Source organism: Amblyomma mixtum, chromosome 3 (genome assembly GCF_055824585.1).
Source record: "Amblyomma mixtum isolate Tamu chromosome 3, ASM5582458v1, whole genome shotgun sequence".
Lineage (NCBI taxonomy): Eukaryota > Metazoa > Arthropoda > Arachnida > Ixodida > Ixodidae > Amblyomma > Amblyomma mixtum.
This window is the reverse complement of record NC_143014.1, coordinates 330,672,253-330,688,683: the sequence shown is the minus strand read 5'-3', so window position 1 is coordinate 330,688,683 and position 16,431 is coordinate 330,672,253. Positions and strand designations below refer to the sequence as shown.

At 46.2% G+C, this 16,431-nt stretch overlaps 1 pseudogene; it reads right to left on the bottom strand.

Annotated features, from left to right (window-relative positions):
• Positions 1-3,765: 3,765 nt before the first annotated feature.
• On the bottom strand, positions 3,766-15,610 carry LOC149355942 (uncharacterized; annotated as a pseudogene).
• Positions 15,611-16,431: the final 821 nt, after the last annotated feature.

The following is a 16,431-nucleotide window of genomic DNA, read 5'->3' as shown; positions in this document are numbered from 1 at the left end:
CGTTCAGATGGAAACGAAGTGCAAGAACGTCCGAGTGCTGTGCGACGTCAGTACACGTTAAACACAACCCAGGTAGTGGAAATAATTCCTCCGGCGCCCCACATAGCATTATTCACTACGGAGTGTTAAAAAAATCAAGGCAGAAAGACCTGAAAACTTACATGCATTTAACTCACACTGCGGCACTGAGAACACCGGCCGCACATTTGTACGCGCTACCAAGGACGCGCTGCAGTGAGTGAAGTGCGCTTTCCCGCAAAGCCGACGCGACTTGCTGTAAAAACGCAGCGCTCGAGGTAGCTTTCCAGCAATGCAAGCGAGGTGCGCGCCAGCGCTGTAGCAGATGACACGAAGCTCCTCCCCGGACCCCTGTGCGCCTGCGCGGCTTTGCTTCGATGCGCGAACGCGCCGAATCCGCTGGCGCTCCGCGGAGCGCGGCCACGCGGAGCCGTGTTCGCACTTAGAGTGGACCCCCCTGTACATGCCAGGGGAATACTAACCGCCGTATTCAAGAACGAAACTTAAACTTAAGTTACGACTTAAGTGGCTCTCCGGCCCTTAACGCGTTTCATGAACTGCACTTGCACTTAAGTCAGAGTGAAAGACGCACTTATCGACCCCAGAACTTAAGTTAGGTTCCCGGCTACCTTAAGTGGCTCTTTCAGTATTTCAAAATGGCCGAGTCCTATCGCAGTTTTTCCGACTTCGTCAGCTTCTGTGCTCGAGCGGACGAAATCGCCGAGGAGAGAGCGTACAGGTACGCGCGCGCGCCGCGGTCAGTGCTCAGGGATCGGCAAAACCCTATGGAGATATACAACGACGCCGAGTTCTTGAGCAGGTATCGCTTTTCAAAACAAGCGGTACTGGAGCTGCTTGGGAGGCTTCCGTTGCACGCCAACACCGACGAACGCGGCCTCCCGGTGCCGCCGCTGCTTCAGCTGCTCGTCGCCTTGCGATTCTACGGCGTGGGGACCTTCCAGATTGTCACCGGCGATCTTGTGAACGTCTCGCAACCGACAGTGTCTCCCATCATCGCGCGCATATCGTGCATGATATCCCAGACATTGTTCGCGGAGCTGGTGAAGTTCCCGAGCGCCGCCGAAGCCCCGGCAGTTATGGAAGAGTTTTATGGGGTGGCGAAGTTCCCTGGCGTGACAGGCTGCATCGACTGCACCCACATCCCGATAAAGAGCCCGGGAGGAAATGATGCAGAAGTCTTCCGCAACAGGAACTCGGCGAAATGTAATACTCGGCGAAATACTCGGAATACTCGGCGAAATGTAAACGAAGAATCTTCAGTATTCCGCGGGAGGCACCATTTAATGCTTCGGAATGCCCTTCGCGCTATATTCGATTCCAAGGTATTAAAATAGTGCAATTTTTTACCCGAGCTCATCACGGCATATCAACCACCCTTCGCCATCATGCTTGCGAGAACCGAGGAGAAGCCAGCTTTTCAATTACCTTGGCGCAAAGTACGTACGCGGCGCTCGTACCCTCGGCTATACGCTTGACCTGAACAGTTCGATCGAGGCTACGTTACAACCATGATTTTGTTTTAATTTTCACGCTCCCACGCGTTGTGTTCGTGCTGATATGGTAAATTCGTCATGTCCTCATAGTTATAGGTTGCTCCTGCTGATAACCACAACAATAATAGCATAAAACAGAATGTATGTTGCTACTTATGAACAATTGCATGACAAATGTTCAAATCTGCGTTGTTTTTTCGATTTACAGCAGAGCACAGCCCTTAGGACATGCGAACACAAATCTTACTTTTGAGCATAGTAAGCTTTGACAATAATTACCTGGTCCTATTTCATCACAAATAAGCATTTGTGTTCATTGTTTTCAATACAGAGGTAACCTACAACAGAGCGAGTTGTTTTAAATATGTACCACATGCCTTCAGCAATATGACAGACACGAATATAATGTAACAGTATGTGACAAATGTGCATTGTTCCTGAAACATTTTTATCCAGTCCAGAAATGAAAATTACTTCAAACAGGCAGTGTTGATGTTATTTGCAAGTGGTTTATTCAACACTTTCAGCAGCACATTTTTTATTCAGCTGTCGAAAACTATTTACTTCCATATGCCAGAATAACGTTCTGGCCGTAGTGCAGGTCAAGTCAATCTTACTAGCGCTAGTTTATTTATTTTGCAGGCAATCACAGGTCCCAAGCTCGAGTTTCTGGACCTGGTTGCCAGCTGGCCCGGTTCGGCTCATGACAGCCGCATTTTTTACAACAGCCGGGCCAGGGTGCAGTACGAACAGGGTGACATCCCCGGTGTCCTGCTTGGTGATATGGGGTATGCGTGCAGGCCATATCTCATGACTCCTTTGAGTCGCCGCGGCGGCTCAGTGGCTATGGTGCTTGGCTGCTGACGCAAAAGACGCGGGTTCGATCCCGGCCGCGGCGGCTAGAATTTCTTTGGAGGAGAAATTCTAGAGGCCCGTGTACTGTGCGATGTCAGTGCACGTTAAAGAACCCCAGGTGGTCGAAATTTCCGGAACCCTTCACTACGGCGTCTCTCATAGCCTTAGTCGCTTTGGGACGTTAAACCCCATAAACCAAACCAAACCATCATGACTCCTTTGAAGGATGACGCGCCACCAGGGAGTCCACAGTACAAGTAAGCTCAAGCTGTAGCTTTAACAAAGTACAAGGCAGCACTACATTAAACAAAAACTTTTATTTTCTACAGGTACAACAAGTCACAGGCAAGAACACGCTGCACCATCGAGCGAGCCTTCGGAGTATGGAAGCGAAGGTTGCCATGCCTCGACATGACACTTCAGATAAAGACTGCCACGGTGCCTATTGTGATCACAGCGTGTGCTGCGCTGCACAACTTGGGCCGGCTGCTCAAGGACCCCGTCCCACCCTCTCCACAGCACGATGCCCCTCGTGATTATACTCCGCCTGTTCCTCTCTGGAGGAGCCCAGCAGCCACCCGCAGTGGCACTAGTATATTCGGCAAGTGGTTTTAGAACCAGAGACAGGATCATTGCCAGTATTTTCATTGAGGGGCATAACTATGCTGGACATGGAGCTTGCAGAGGTAATGTGTGAAGGATGTACACGGGCCTCTGGAATTTCGCCTTCATCGAAATTCGACCGCCGCGGCCGGGATCGAACCCGTCTTGGGGTCAGCAGCCGAGCGCCATAACCACTGAGCCACCGCAGCGGCAATATTTCTCTTGTACCTGTGTATTCTTGCTTTGATAATTTTAGTAGTGCTGTACTGTGAGTGTACTGTATCGTTTTTTGTATCATACTGTATCATATTTTTCTCCTTTTTGTATGCACTGTTACATTGTCACGAGCAAAAAAGAAAAGAGGGATGAGTAAAACGCTGGACATAAGGAAAGGCACGTTAATTGGCACGTGGCACTTGAGAGAAAGAGAAGAGTGAAGAAAAGAGAGTGCAGTGCTTTTTTTTGCAAGAGATAGAGAAGACGACGACGATACCGAAAACGCGGCAGAAGAAGAAAATGAAGTGGACCTATAAGAGGAGGGGTGGTGCCCTTGGACAAGAGGAGGAACGTTCTAGGTGTGGACGTTGGCGCATAGCCTTCAGCTGCTGCAAGAGGTGTTCGATCGTGAGTCGTACTGACCAGGAGCGGTCCCCACCGGCTGATGCCCCAGTCCCGTGGATCACGACACTGACTGCGTCTTCGGAACACCAGCCCTGTGTCAATGCCTCCAGTACGACGACTCAGCTGGCAGCTGGTGTTAACCTCCCAGACCTTGTCACCGATACGAGGATGCTTCAACGGCGACAGCCAGCTGAGGCGACGTGGCCGCACCGACTGCCTTCACCTGATCCTCCTCAACACTACTCTCAAGGAACAGTGCTGTCTCTTGAAACAAGGTATCACCCGGGTGTTTGTCCGTACTGCACGTCTGAGATAGCATGCGAACCACCCGCGTTTGGTAGCAAGCCTGGATGAGTGTGACTTTGTGGTTTGTGTGTGAGGACCATTAGTATGGTAGGACTGCGGTGTTTTCTGTAGCGTTATTTTGGTGTATGTGTAGTGCGCTGTTTTGTTTGCTGTTCAGTCATATATAAAATGTGGCGTCTCAAGTTTCCCCTTCAAAGCTTTTCTCTTCTTTATAGGCTTGCACGCACACAGAGCGCTTGTCATTCAACATCGTAGACACACTTTTGCTTGACATACAAAAATACCAATTTTTATTTTTTGATTTGTTGTACATTTGTAAATGGTCCACCGAGCATCCGGTTAAAACCTTCAGATTTTGAGTTTCGGCGGCATATTACTATGTATGTACCATCATTTTTTATGGCACTAATAAATACTAATTTCATTCAATTTGCTTACAGCTATCCTCTACGGACATATAGATTTCAAATAAGACAGGAATCACTGATTAGCATCCACCTACACCCAACTGCACAGCTACAAATGATTTTGATCAGTGACTGCATTCCTTCACTTCCATTGCGATACCTGGCCACAAAGTTTTGTCGAGCTCTTGAATATGTAAATTGTTGCTCAAAGCACACATGTCATGACGAATATATGGCAAACCATGTCACTCACTGTGTATAGCTTCCTTCAAATTTCAAAGTGAATCTGCAGGAATGGGCATTTGAAGCCCAGATTTCGGCATTTAAAAACACCTGTGCCAACACCATGGGGCCACCAAATTGTTAGGCAAGCTTAGAAAAACCTACTCGCTGTGCACATCCATGAGTGGGGCCAGAAAATTAGTGTTAGACACAGAAGCGATTTTTGCAAGCCGCTAGCTCAAGCCCGTCATTTCAAGTAACTTTTTTGGATATAAAGCTTCATACGTCACGGATATGAGAAAATGCCAGTTCAAAGCTTCGCATCACAGAAAATTGCATTCGTTGTGGCCAAAGGTACAAAAGTGTGATAAGGACATCATTCTGAATCTGTCTTTCTAACAGCCAACCAAAATAGAACTTGCAGTTTAGGCCTTGGAATGAACTCCAACACTGATTCCTCGCCGACCCCAAGAAAGTGGCTTGCACTGCAGTAAGGGCTATTGGCAAACTGCTGTCACAAGTTTGTAATGAGGCCCACAGACAAGCTGCTTGTGTGCTCTCGAAATCGAGGAACATGATTCACGGCCATGGAAAAACAAATCATAGAATTGCGCACAGCAACAATATCATTGCCATGCTTCTTGTTGACTCTGATGTGGTGAACTTGAGTGAATATGATAAGATGACAGAGCTCCTGAGCTATGGGAATATGCTCGATCATCTCAAGGATCCTACCAGCAGTCTATAGAGCAAGTTTCGAAAACTACTCCCAAGGTTATTTCATTTGGTCCCAGCTGAGAAGAAGCAGCTGTACTATCGGCTGCTATGCACGAATGGCTCTGCTCCCACAATCGACAGTCTCCCACAGAAACACAAGCCTGGTGTTCCATTACGTCCCATCGTTGACTTCACAGCCTCCACTCTATCATCTCTCCAGGTATGACAAAAAGTGCTGAGCCCAATAACTGGAAGCAAGACAACCAACAACAGCAATTAAGCAGACTTCATCGACAAAGATGCCATGGTGTCGCTTAATGTGACGTCACTATGCACAAGCCACTCCATGGATCTGGTGGTACGAGCCTGCAAAGAAGGCCTGTTTTGCAAGAGGGAAAACAGCGCAAAGCACACGCATGACAGAAAAGAGTGACAACACATGCACTGACTATTTTTCGCACTGCTCTCCGTATTCGTAATCAACAAACTAGCCAAATCACCACTTTTTGCCAGTTCGTCCCTTTTTGGGACAGAAAGCAAGCTGGCTGAACACCTTTCAATGTCCCAGAACTGTGCGAATTACTCCCGTTGTCTTGAGAACACATATTTCTCTACCAAGACCAAACTACACATGCAGAAGCATGGCACAGCAATGGCTGCTTCCATATTGGGTGACAACTGTGAACATCATCGTGGAAGCAGTTGAACAGACTGTACTGGACAACTTTATACCAGCGCCGAAAGCCTCCCTTAGTTAGTTGGAAGACTGCTTCTGCATCGATAAGAGAAAGGATGTAGCAGGATTCCTAGATGTCCCACATATGGTGGGACCCTGCATGCAGTTTAGTCAAGATTGAGCGCAAAAACAGCCTTCCCTTCCTGAATGACAACGTAAGTCATTCAGCAGTGGAGTTTCTTCCTATGTATGGAAAGATCCCACCCACTGTGCACGCCAAAGAAATTGATGCTTTCGTCTTTGGAGACCCAAGCCACACCACATTTCCTCTGATAAAACAAAGCTCCAAGACAGACAGCATCATTCATTCATTCATTCATTCATTCATTTTATTTGTTTTTCACAACATGACGTACACATTGTGAAAGGGGCCAAGAAGAAAAGCCGTTCCTTTACGGCTTGAAAAAAAATCTTGAGAACCGTCGAGAGAACCGTTGAGAACCGTCTAAAAAACCGTCTAAAAATGGTTGAACTGTTCATGTGGTGAAAAAGAAAAAAAATTAAATTCTTTGCCCAATGCAGAGCAGTGCAACTGTAAAATTCACACTGCTATTTCATTGTTTGCAGTTTCACCGAAGCACTATCGCATGCATTTTCCAAATACAACCTGAACTTGTCACATGTGATTTTATAAAAACTTGGAACAAGGTGCAAAAGTTTTCAGGAATAACTTATAACATTCCGAGCAGAGACTGCGGCACTGGTTTCATAGGTGAAATGGTTATTTGCTGTACAACTGAAAGCGCGTCAAAAGTACGCTACCAAGTGCAATGAAGCATCAAACATTCTTGCCAAGCACATTCATCAGTACAGTTACTGCACTGCCTGGGACAATCGTGGCTAAGGACAAAAACAATAAGGACAGAAGGACACAAAACACGGCCGGGATCGAACCTGCACCTTTAGGGTCGGCAGCCGAGTGCCATAACCACTGAAGCACCACGGCAGCTTGACTGCCCGAAACATCAGAAACATTTCGTAATGAAAAGCACATAACAGAAGCTGGGAAAGATTGAAATTCAAGCCAGCCTTAAGAGGTTAAGAATTTTGCACCTATTGCTATGGCTCAGGGTATGGTATTTGGCTCTCGGCTCTGGCAGCTGCATTTTGATAGAGGCAAAGTGCAAAGACTCCTGTGTTCTATGCGATGTCAGTGCACGTCAAAGAACATTGGAGAGTCTAGCATTATGTTGACTTTATCCGGCTCCTTCATTGTATCCCCCCTTTCATTCTAGAGGCCCGTGTACTGTGCGATGTCAGTGCACGTTAAAGAACCCCAGGTGGTCGAAATTTCCGGAGCCCTCCACTACGGCGTCTCTCATAGCCTGAGTCGCTTTGGGACGTTAAACGCCATAAACCAACCAACCAACCCTTTCATCCCTTCCCTCAGGCATCCTGGCGACAGTTATTGACAGGTGCAGTAACCTCCCCCCTGCCCCACCTCCAACCACACCCCTACCACATCCTCCTCAAAGTTCGCCCTTTAGAGCTTTAATTTTCAAGTCTAAAAGAATCTTTTTCGACTTCCTAATTTCATTTTTTAACTTTCATTTTTCGATCTCTAATTGATGGGTTTCTGCTCTTTTGGCCAGCTTGTCCCGGTGCTCGGCTCTCAAGAGCCTCATACGGAGCCGGTGCTCCTTTGTCCTTTCTGCCCTGTCTGATGACACAGCACTGAGGCGAGCCGCTAGCTCCTGATGAGCTAGCGACTGCTTCTGTGTGCTTGCGGCAGTGCGGCTGGTACCTCCTGCCCTTGCTGCAGAGGCAGCAGGAAGCACCGAAGCTGCTGCGACTGCCGGTGTGGCTGACTCGGATGAGGTGCTTGGTGCAGGCACAGCAGCTGGTGCAGGTGGAGCACGTGGTGCAGGCGGAGTGGCAGGAGCAGCTGCTGAATTCATGGATTGCTCCTCCATTTCTGCATCTTGCTGCGGGCTCGGGTAGTGCCAGGACCACAGCTGGTCGTCTGCATCACCTTATGCGGAGGAAGTGCTTGCTATTAGACCTTGCAACAAAGGCAAATCCAATGAAATGTCAATTTGGATCAAGAAACATTGTTCAATATTTGCTAGTACTGTAGGCCACCTTAGCCTTTGAATGGTTTACAATAAAGTGGGTACTTGAAATGCATTCTGCACTTTTCGTTCACACTAGCATTTGTTGCTTTCAAAGTCCTTTAGGTGACATTTTGCCATTTTGAGTCATGCAGTGACTCAATCAATACTTCAGAGGTTATGTGACATAGCAGGGAGCATAAAACATGGACATTGCCTGCTTTGAAGGGAAACATTTCCGGAATACATTTGTCACATGCACTGCCAGTCATGCTGTTTGGACGACCAACTTGGCAAATGTGTTCATCCAGTCAATTTGCACCTCTTAGCTGTAGCTTTGCCAGTTTTGGTCGCACAGACCAATATTTTAATGACAGGCCAAGGCAACACAGATGCCGCATAAAAATTGAACATGGCTACAGATGGTGTGCACACTGTAATAACAGGAGAGCTCTTATGCACAGAGAAAAATGACATGTAAAGTACGGAAGCAGCTCACAACAGAAAAACTGGTCCCCGCAGGGAGGCGTCTGCAGCATGCAGACGTTGGTGAGTGGCGACACCACGGGGTTAACCCGAGCATCCGCAGGGACATCCCCGCAGGGGGATGATGGTGAACAATGCGTCACCACGGACCCGAGCATCCGCGCTTAGCCGTGCGTGGCATCGCCGTGTCCGGGGAAAGGGGGATCCTGGTGGTTGAGCCGATGCCGAGCGTTTGGACCCTTAAGGCCCCTCGGCGGAGGCAACACACCACTTTGGCCCCAGCTTCCTGTAGACGGCACCTCCGGCCTGACCCGACCGGAGGAAATCGGCAGTCGCCTTTTCCTGTACTCCCCTCTATCTGACACTTTCCTATTTCCTTTCTTACAACTTTCCTGTATCCTCTTCCCTTCTTGGTTTTTTCCTCTTTTTCCTGGCGGCGAGGGTTAACCGTGTGTGACCAACTACCCTGAGTTGAGTCATATTAGGTTATAGTTAAGGTGTACAGCTGGCGTGGGCAGGACTTGCTTTCAAGTTCCTGTCGCGTCCCCTTGTTGGACTCCATGGTGGGTGGCTGGCACCATGACCGAAAAACATCACTTTTTTATGGCTCCCCCCCTTTCCAAACTTGATCGCTCTCTTAAAAGAGTGCGGAACGAAGCAGCAGACTTTTTCATGAAAAAGAAACCGACTTTCACTATGTTCCATGTTATACACAGTAACGGTGAAGAAAAGCAAGCCCGAATCATATCCCCATTCCTTGTTACCAAATGCTTAACAGATACCTTGGGGCCTGGCTACAAGGTATCAAAAATGGCCAGTGGCGACCTACTCCTCGAACTGCGTGAGAGCATCCAATGCTCAAAACTCTCAAACATCGATTCCATAGGGGACATCTCTGTCTCCGTGACTCTCCACCGATCCCTCAACACAGTCAAAGGCGTGATCTCAGAGGCTGACTTTATCCACCTAACAGAAACTGAAATGCTTGAAGGACTATCCGAACAAAATGTAATTGATGTCCACAGGATCAAAATCCGCAAAGATAACAAGGAAATAGACACCAAACACATGGTGCTCACATTTACCACCAGCAGCTTGCCCGAAACAATAGATGTCGGATACTTGAAAGTCAACGTAAGGCATTACATACCCAATCCCCGTCGCTGTTTCAATTGCCAGAAGTTTGGCCATGGCTCACAGAGCTGCCGCGGCCGCAAAACCTGCGCGAAATGCTCATCAAAGGACCACCAGTCTGAGGAATGCGACGCAGCACTACGCTGCGCAAACTGCGAAGGCGACCACGCTGCGTACTCCAGGGCGTGTCCGTCCTGGAAAAAGGAAAAAGAAATCATCACCGTCAAGACAAAAGAAAACATTTCATTTAAAGAAGCCAGAAGGCGTTTTGCAATGACAAATACATTCTCTTTCACAGCGAAACCAAACTTCGCTGATGTGGTGCGCAGGGGCGTAGCACCACACAGCACTCCGGCACCCGCCGCGGCCACTTCCACCGCGCCTGTGGCAGTGCCATCCACGCCCCAGGCCGAGACAGCGAAAGCTGCTCTGCCAACTACAAGCCAGGGAGTGCCGGCCCACAGGTCAGCATCACGCAGGACTTCCCCCCGTCGGGGGAGGCCTGACACCCACACACCCGCGGCTTCTTCGCGGTCGTCCAGCACCTCTTCCGAGGCGATGGACCAAACTCCCAGCCCGCCTGCTTTACAGCGGCGGAACAGCTCTCTTGAGCGGAAAAAAGGCAGGGATACCATAACGGCCCCAGAACATAAGTAAACCTCTCGTTGCTCCTACCCCAAAACATAAACATGGCTTTTCTAGTTCAGTGGAACTGTAGAGGAATATTGAGAAATTACGATGACATAAAAAACATTTTAGGGTCAATGTCACCCGTAGCCTTATGTCTCCAGGAAACCAATCTAGGTCCACAACATATGAACATCCTGAAGCATTATAAAACTTTTAGACGCGATCGTGAGCAGGCAAATAGACTCTCTGGAGGCGTCGCGATTATCGTACAAAGCGGCGTTCCTGCTCGAGAAATAAAACTCAAAACAAAACTTGAAGCCGTTGCGGTCAGTGTCGTCAGCTATAAAACAATTTCTATCTGTTCTGTATATATTCCTCCACATTCTACATTAACAGTCCACGATTTACAAGAACTTATCAATGAACTTCCAGAACCGTATCTAGTAGTTGGGGACTTTAACGCTCACTCCCCTTTTTGGGGAAGCGAGCACTGACTCTAGGGGTCAAATAATCGAAGATTTTATCCTCACAAACAATGTATGTCTTTTAAATACAGGGAAAGCCACCTACTGCTCCCCTGCCTCGGGGAAAATGACCTTTTTAGATTTGTCTTTTAGCTCCCCTTCTATTTTTAATGATTTTAAATGGGATGTCATTGACAACCCATATGGCAGTGACCACCTCCCTATACTAATCACTTTAACATCCCCACCCGAAATAATCCCCACAAGGCCACGGCGCTGGAAGCTTCACCTCGCCAACTGGTCACTTTTTAGAGCAAAGGCAAATTTAGAAAATATACTTTTAGATAATCTCTCCATCGACCAGATAAATGAAAAGTTCACTAATTGTATCATAACTGCCGCACTCACAGCTATTCCACAGTCGTCAGGAGTGGTGCAACAAAATCATAAAATATGGTGGACAAAAGACTGCAAGGAAGCAAAAAAACTACAAAACAGAGCTTGGGGTAAATTTCGCTGGTATCCGACACATGAAAATCTCGTTAATTTTAAGAAGGCAAGAGCCAAAGCTCGGTACGTCCGTCGCAGTGCCGAAAAAGCATCATGGCAGAGTTATGTATCATCCATTAACAGTCAGATGACATCTAAAAAAATGTGGGAGCAGGTTCGCAAATTAAATGGAAACTTTTCACCCTTCACAATTCCTTTTTTAACAACACCCGGCACACAAACAAGCATAGAGGAACAGGCAGACATACTAGGGGAACATTTCGCCGCAGTTTCAAGTTCATCTCACTATACACAGTCTTTTTTAAAATACAAAAACACAGCCGAAAAACAGAGGCTCCCAACAAGTGGAGGCACAAATGAAAAATACAAATGTCTAATTACCCTCCAAGAAATCAATAAAATACTATCTGCCGGCAAAAAAACTGCTCCAGGACCCGACGAAATACATTATGAAATGCTTGCACATCTTTCCGAGCCAGCCGTGGACGCACTTTTAAGATTCTTCAACACAATTTTCATGTCTGGGAAAATACCGGAAGCCTGGAAGAAAGCTATTATTGTACCGCTTCTTAAGCCTAGTAAACCCCCAACTTCTCCTAGCAGTTATAGACCCATAGCCCTGACTAGTTGCCTTGCCAAATCCTTCGAAAGTGTCCTAAATATAAGACTAACCTTTGTTCTTCAATCTGGTGAACTTCTTGATATCCATCAGTGTGGATTTAAAAAGGGATGCTGCACTACAGACCACCTAGTCCGCGTTGAAAAAACTGTCAGAGAAGCTTTTATACACAAGCAACACTGTCTTAGCGTCTTTTTTTATTTAGAAAAAGCATATGATACTACCTGGAGGTTCGGGATCCTCCAGGACTTAGCTGAGCTTGGCATCCGTGGCAGAATACTGAACTCCATTAAAGACTTTTTGACTAACCGTTCATTTAATGTCCGTCTAGGCTCAACCCTTTCGAGGGATTTTATTCAGGAAAATGGAGTGCCTCAAGGGTGTATTTTAAGCACAACCCTTTTTATTGTAAAAATGAATTCTCTTAACAAAATTATACCAAGGTCCATAACATATTCAGTCTATGTCGACGATCTTCAGATAGCGTGCACATCTTCCAATATATCTACATGTGAAAGACAAGTACAACTTACAATCAACAAACTGGCAACATGGGCAGAAAAGAATGGTTTCCAGTTCTCACCACAGAAAACAGTAGCCTTACTTTTTTCACTCAAACGAGGCTTACTTCCTGCCTCACATAAACGCACTAAAGAAGAAAGCGTCGCTATAACTGAACATACTGAAAGTCCTTTCACGCAAACACTGGGGCTCTGACCGGGTATGCCTTCTACAGATTTATCGCTCTGTAGTACGTTCCGTTTTAGATTATGGCTGCATAGTGTATGGATCAGCAAGGCCATCGTACTTGAAGCGACTGGACCCTGTGCACAATATGGGTTTGCGTCTTTCAATTGGTGCTTACAGGACATCACCCATAAAAAGCCTTTACGTGGAAACCAATGAACCACCACTAGCAGACAGAAGAACAATGCTCACATGCACATACATTTTAAAGATCCGTTCCCAGCCTAGACACATCTGTTACCCGCTCGTTACAAAGTGCCCATCTCGAACACTGTTTACCAACAAACCTCTAGCAATCAGACCACTTCTTCTCCGCTTTGAAGAGAAATGCCAAGAACTAGACATAATGAACATATTACCTAATATTGCCCGCAAACCTGATCCACTCCCGCCTTGGTACTGCCTCCCATCTGTGTGCGACTTGACATTAACACAATTTCGGAAAAAACATACACCGCACGAGCAGATATTACAAGAATATTTAGCACTAAATGAAAAGTACGGCAAATATGAAGCATTTTATACTGATGGATCAAAATCAGCACACTACGTCGGAAGTGCTGTCGTTCAGAAAAATTGGGAAAAAATAGTACGGGTACCTGAGTGTGCATCCATTTTCACTGCCGAGTGTTACGCAGTCTCGGTAGCTGTAGAAAAAATAATAAATGAGAACATTCAGAACAGCATCATTTACACTGATTCTCTGAGCATACTAACCTCACTTCACCATAGCAATGCAGTGACACCACTAATTGGGGATATCATACACAACATAACAAGCGCCACAATACAGGGACAAGAAATAAAATTTTGCTGGGTTCCCAGCCACATGGAATCACTGGCAATGAGAAAGCAGATGAATGTGCTGGAAAAGCTCGGAACAAAGAAATAAAGAAAGTGAACATCCCCTACAATGATTGTATGAAGTTGGTACAGTGCAAGCTAAGAAATAAATGGCAGTCGCAATGGAATATCGAAAGAAATAATAAGCTACATTTAGTAAAACCCATTCTAGACGAATGGAAATCATGCTCACACCAAAAACGATTCATCGAAGTTATTTTATGCCGTCTCCGTATAGGACACACACATCTCACACACAACTTCCTGCAAACAAAGAAAGACAAACCTGTTTGCGAGCAATGCGGACATGAACTTACCGTAAACCACATACTACTATCATGCACAAAACTTGAATCATTAAGAAAAAAATATTTTGCTACATTTTACAAAGAACATATCCCATTTCATCCAGCGTTGATTTTAGCGAATATGCACTCGTTAGTATACTTGATGTTTTTAGCTTTTTAAGGGAAGCCGGTGTTCTTCAAAACCTGTAATGTTTCGACCCTGTGCTTCTCTACTTAGAACGGTACACCTCAGCCACTTTCTCAGTCCTGAGAAGGAGGCTGAGGTTTTTATCTGAGTAGTTGGGGACCTCGAGATCCTTGGCAAGCCAAGGATGTCCACGGAGGTTAACCAACTTTTAAAAGCTTCTGCAAACAGCCATTTGTAAAAAGTTTGTATTTAATCAGCCAGGTAATAAAAATAACTTTTAGGCCCTTTACACCACCGTTTTTATCAACTTTGTTGTCACACTCTGCTCAAGCCAATCTTTCCATACCTTGTTCTTGGCGCATGATAGCCTTAGCTGCTTATGCGCCAATAAACCCAACACAACACAACACAGAAAAACTGGTAACGCACAAGTGCAAGGCAGGGAGGCTCCAATTGATTTTGCTGCAGAGTTTCATCTAATTATCTAAGCATAAAAACACAAAAACAGTACATGCACAGAATATGTATTCTAAGAAACATTATTTCAAATATATTTTCGGAGCTTGCAGTACAATATAAATACAAAAGTAATACCACTGGCTCCTGGAATTGCAGTCTCTTGCGTCTGCGAAAGCAGGGCGGCCACCGACGGTGTAGGCCGGGGCTCTGAGCCTGCAGTCTCTTGGTGGCGGTCGCGGTCGCTGTCAAAGGGGTTCGCCAAGCGAACCCCCATGTGGGAGGCGACAGCGCGGACTCTCTGCAGCTCGTCGGTGAGCTGGCTCGGGGCAGCTGAGCCGCCGCCTGTGTAATCACAGAAAGCGCTGTTAAGACCATTGGGAAAATCACTCGGTGAATATTCGTAAACGCTAGGTATACATTGGATATGAGCACCAAAGTAGTTTTCGGAATTCATGCGCTGCGAAGCGACGAAAGCGCCCATGTTTATACCCCCACACAGAATTTTTTTGTGAAAGACGCACGATAATTGCGTATGTTTCGTAAACTCGCCGGGTGAAACACAGCCACTCATTCCAAACTGCGGGTGCGCGAAAGTTAGATGGAAACTGTGGCGGCGAATACGCACAGCAACATAACTGGCAGCACCTGTAACTGAATGAGCTGCACGATATTTCTCAATGCACCTGTTTAGAGTTTTATGCTATGATACCGTGATCCTAACTGTAAGCATTACCTAGACGCGGAAGAGCTCGCCACAGTGGTTGTAAGCTTCCATGCCGTTGCACAACGTTATTAATACAAGACTTTAGCCTTCGTGACGACTCTGGAAATACATAAGGAGACTGCTATGCATGCAGCAAGCAATAGGAGCAGTACTTTTGTAATCTGGGACCGAAACTGTCAATTATTCAGCAAAAAATAAAAAATAAAGGATGAAAAAAAAACAGTACTCACCTGTCTTAAAAATTTTCCGCGTGTTGTCCGCACTCCCTCCCTTTCTTCCACTTGGCCTTCAAATTCTCCCAGCACTTTGAGCTGGAGCCACGTTCGCGGGCGCACGTTGTGCTGGGAGTTGTACTGCCTCTCTATTAGTTCCCATTCCTTCTTCTTTCTCGCGACGGACACGGCGTCGGTTTTTTTGTTCTCCAGAACCTTGTTCCTCTCGACGAGCTCAATGAGAATAGCTCGCTCCATTGCGGAGAAGTTAATCTTGAGCCTCTCTGATCTCTCCATCGCGCGCGCGTCGCAACACACCGCAAAAGAATAAAGCACACTACAGAAAACAGAACACGCTACAAATTCTATACACTAACAAAAATATCAAACGAAAAATATATACAATACAAACAGTGAATTTACAATTAAAATGTCCAAGAGCAATGAATACTGTGAAAAAAGAGCTGGCGATGCTGGCGATGATGCTATCGAGGCAAGCTCGCGAGCGGGAAGACTCCGACGTCGACATGAGCAGCAGTGCTACGCGCGTTACTATAGTGACGTCTGCGTTTGTGGCCAGACAAATAATAATAGTTCTCCAAAGTTAGCCAAAAAAAACTTTTTGTTGTTGTTAAAATGTTTCTTGACATTTGTACTATGTATTAGCAGTGTTCTTTTGGCGCGTCTGTTCTTTATTTGTTCGTAAATTTATTAGTTTTGCGTAAATGTTTGCATAGCCTCGTTCCCATGGTGCCTACTTACATCTAAAAGTACTACTTTCATAAGTGGGACTTAAGTGCCGTTTTCTAAACTTTCTTCGCCACTTAAGTCGGAGCTTAAGTCGGAACTTAAGTCGGAGCTTAAGTTGCGTTCTGGAATACGGCGGTAAGTCAGGTAGGACTGATAGGATAGGCTCGCCTGATAGCGAATATCTTTTTTATCGAAAACACCGTTTTCATGAGCTAGGGAATTAAGTGTGACGGAATCCCATCTGGCTGGGAATGTATCTTTGAAAACGAAAGACGCCGACCAGTAGAAAGGATCGTTGCTGACGTTTTGGCATTCAGGACGAAAGCCTTGTTAACAATGAATACATCGAAAAAAGTGGTTTGTTTAAA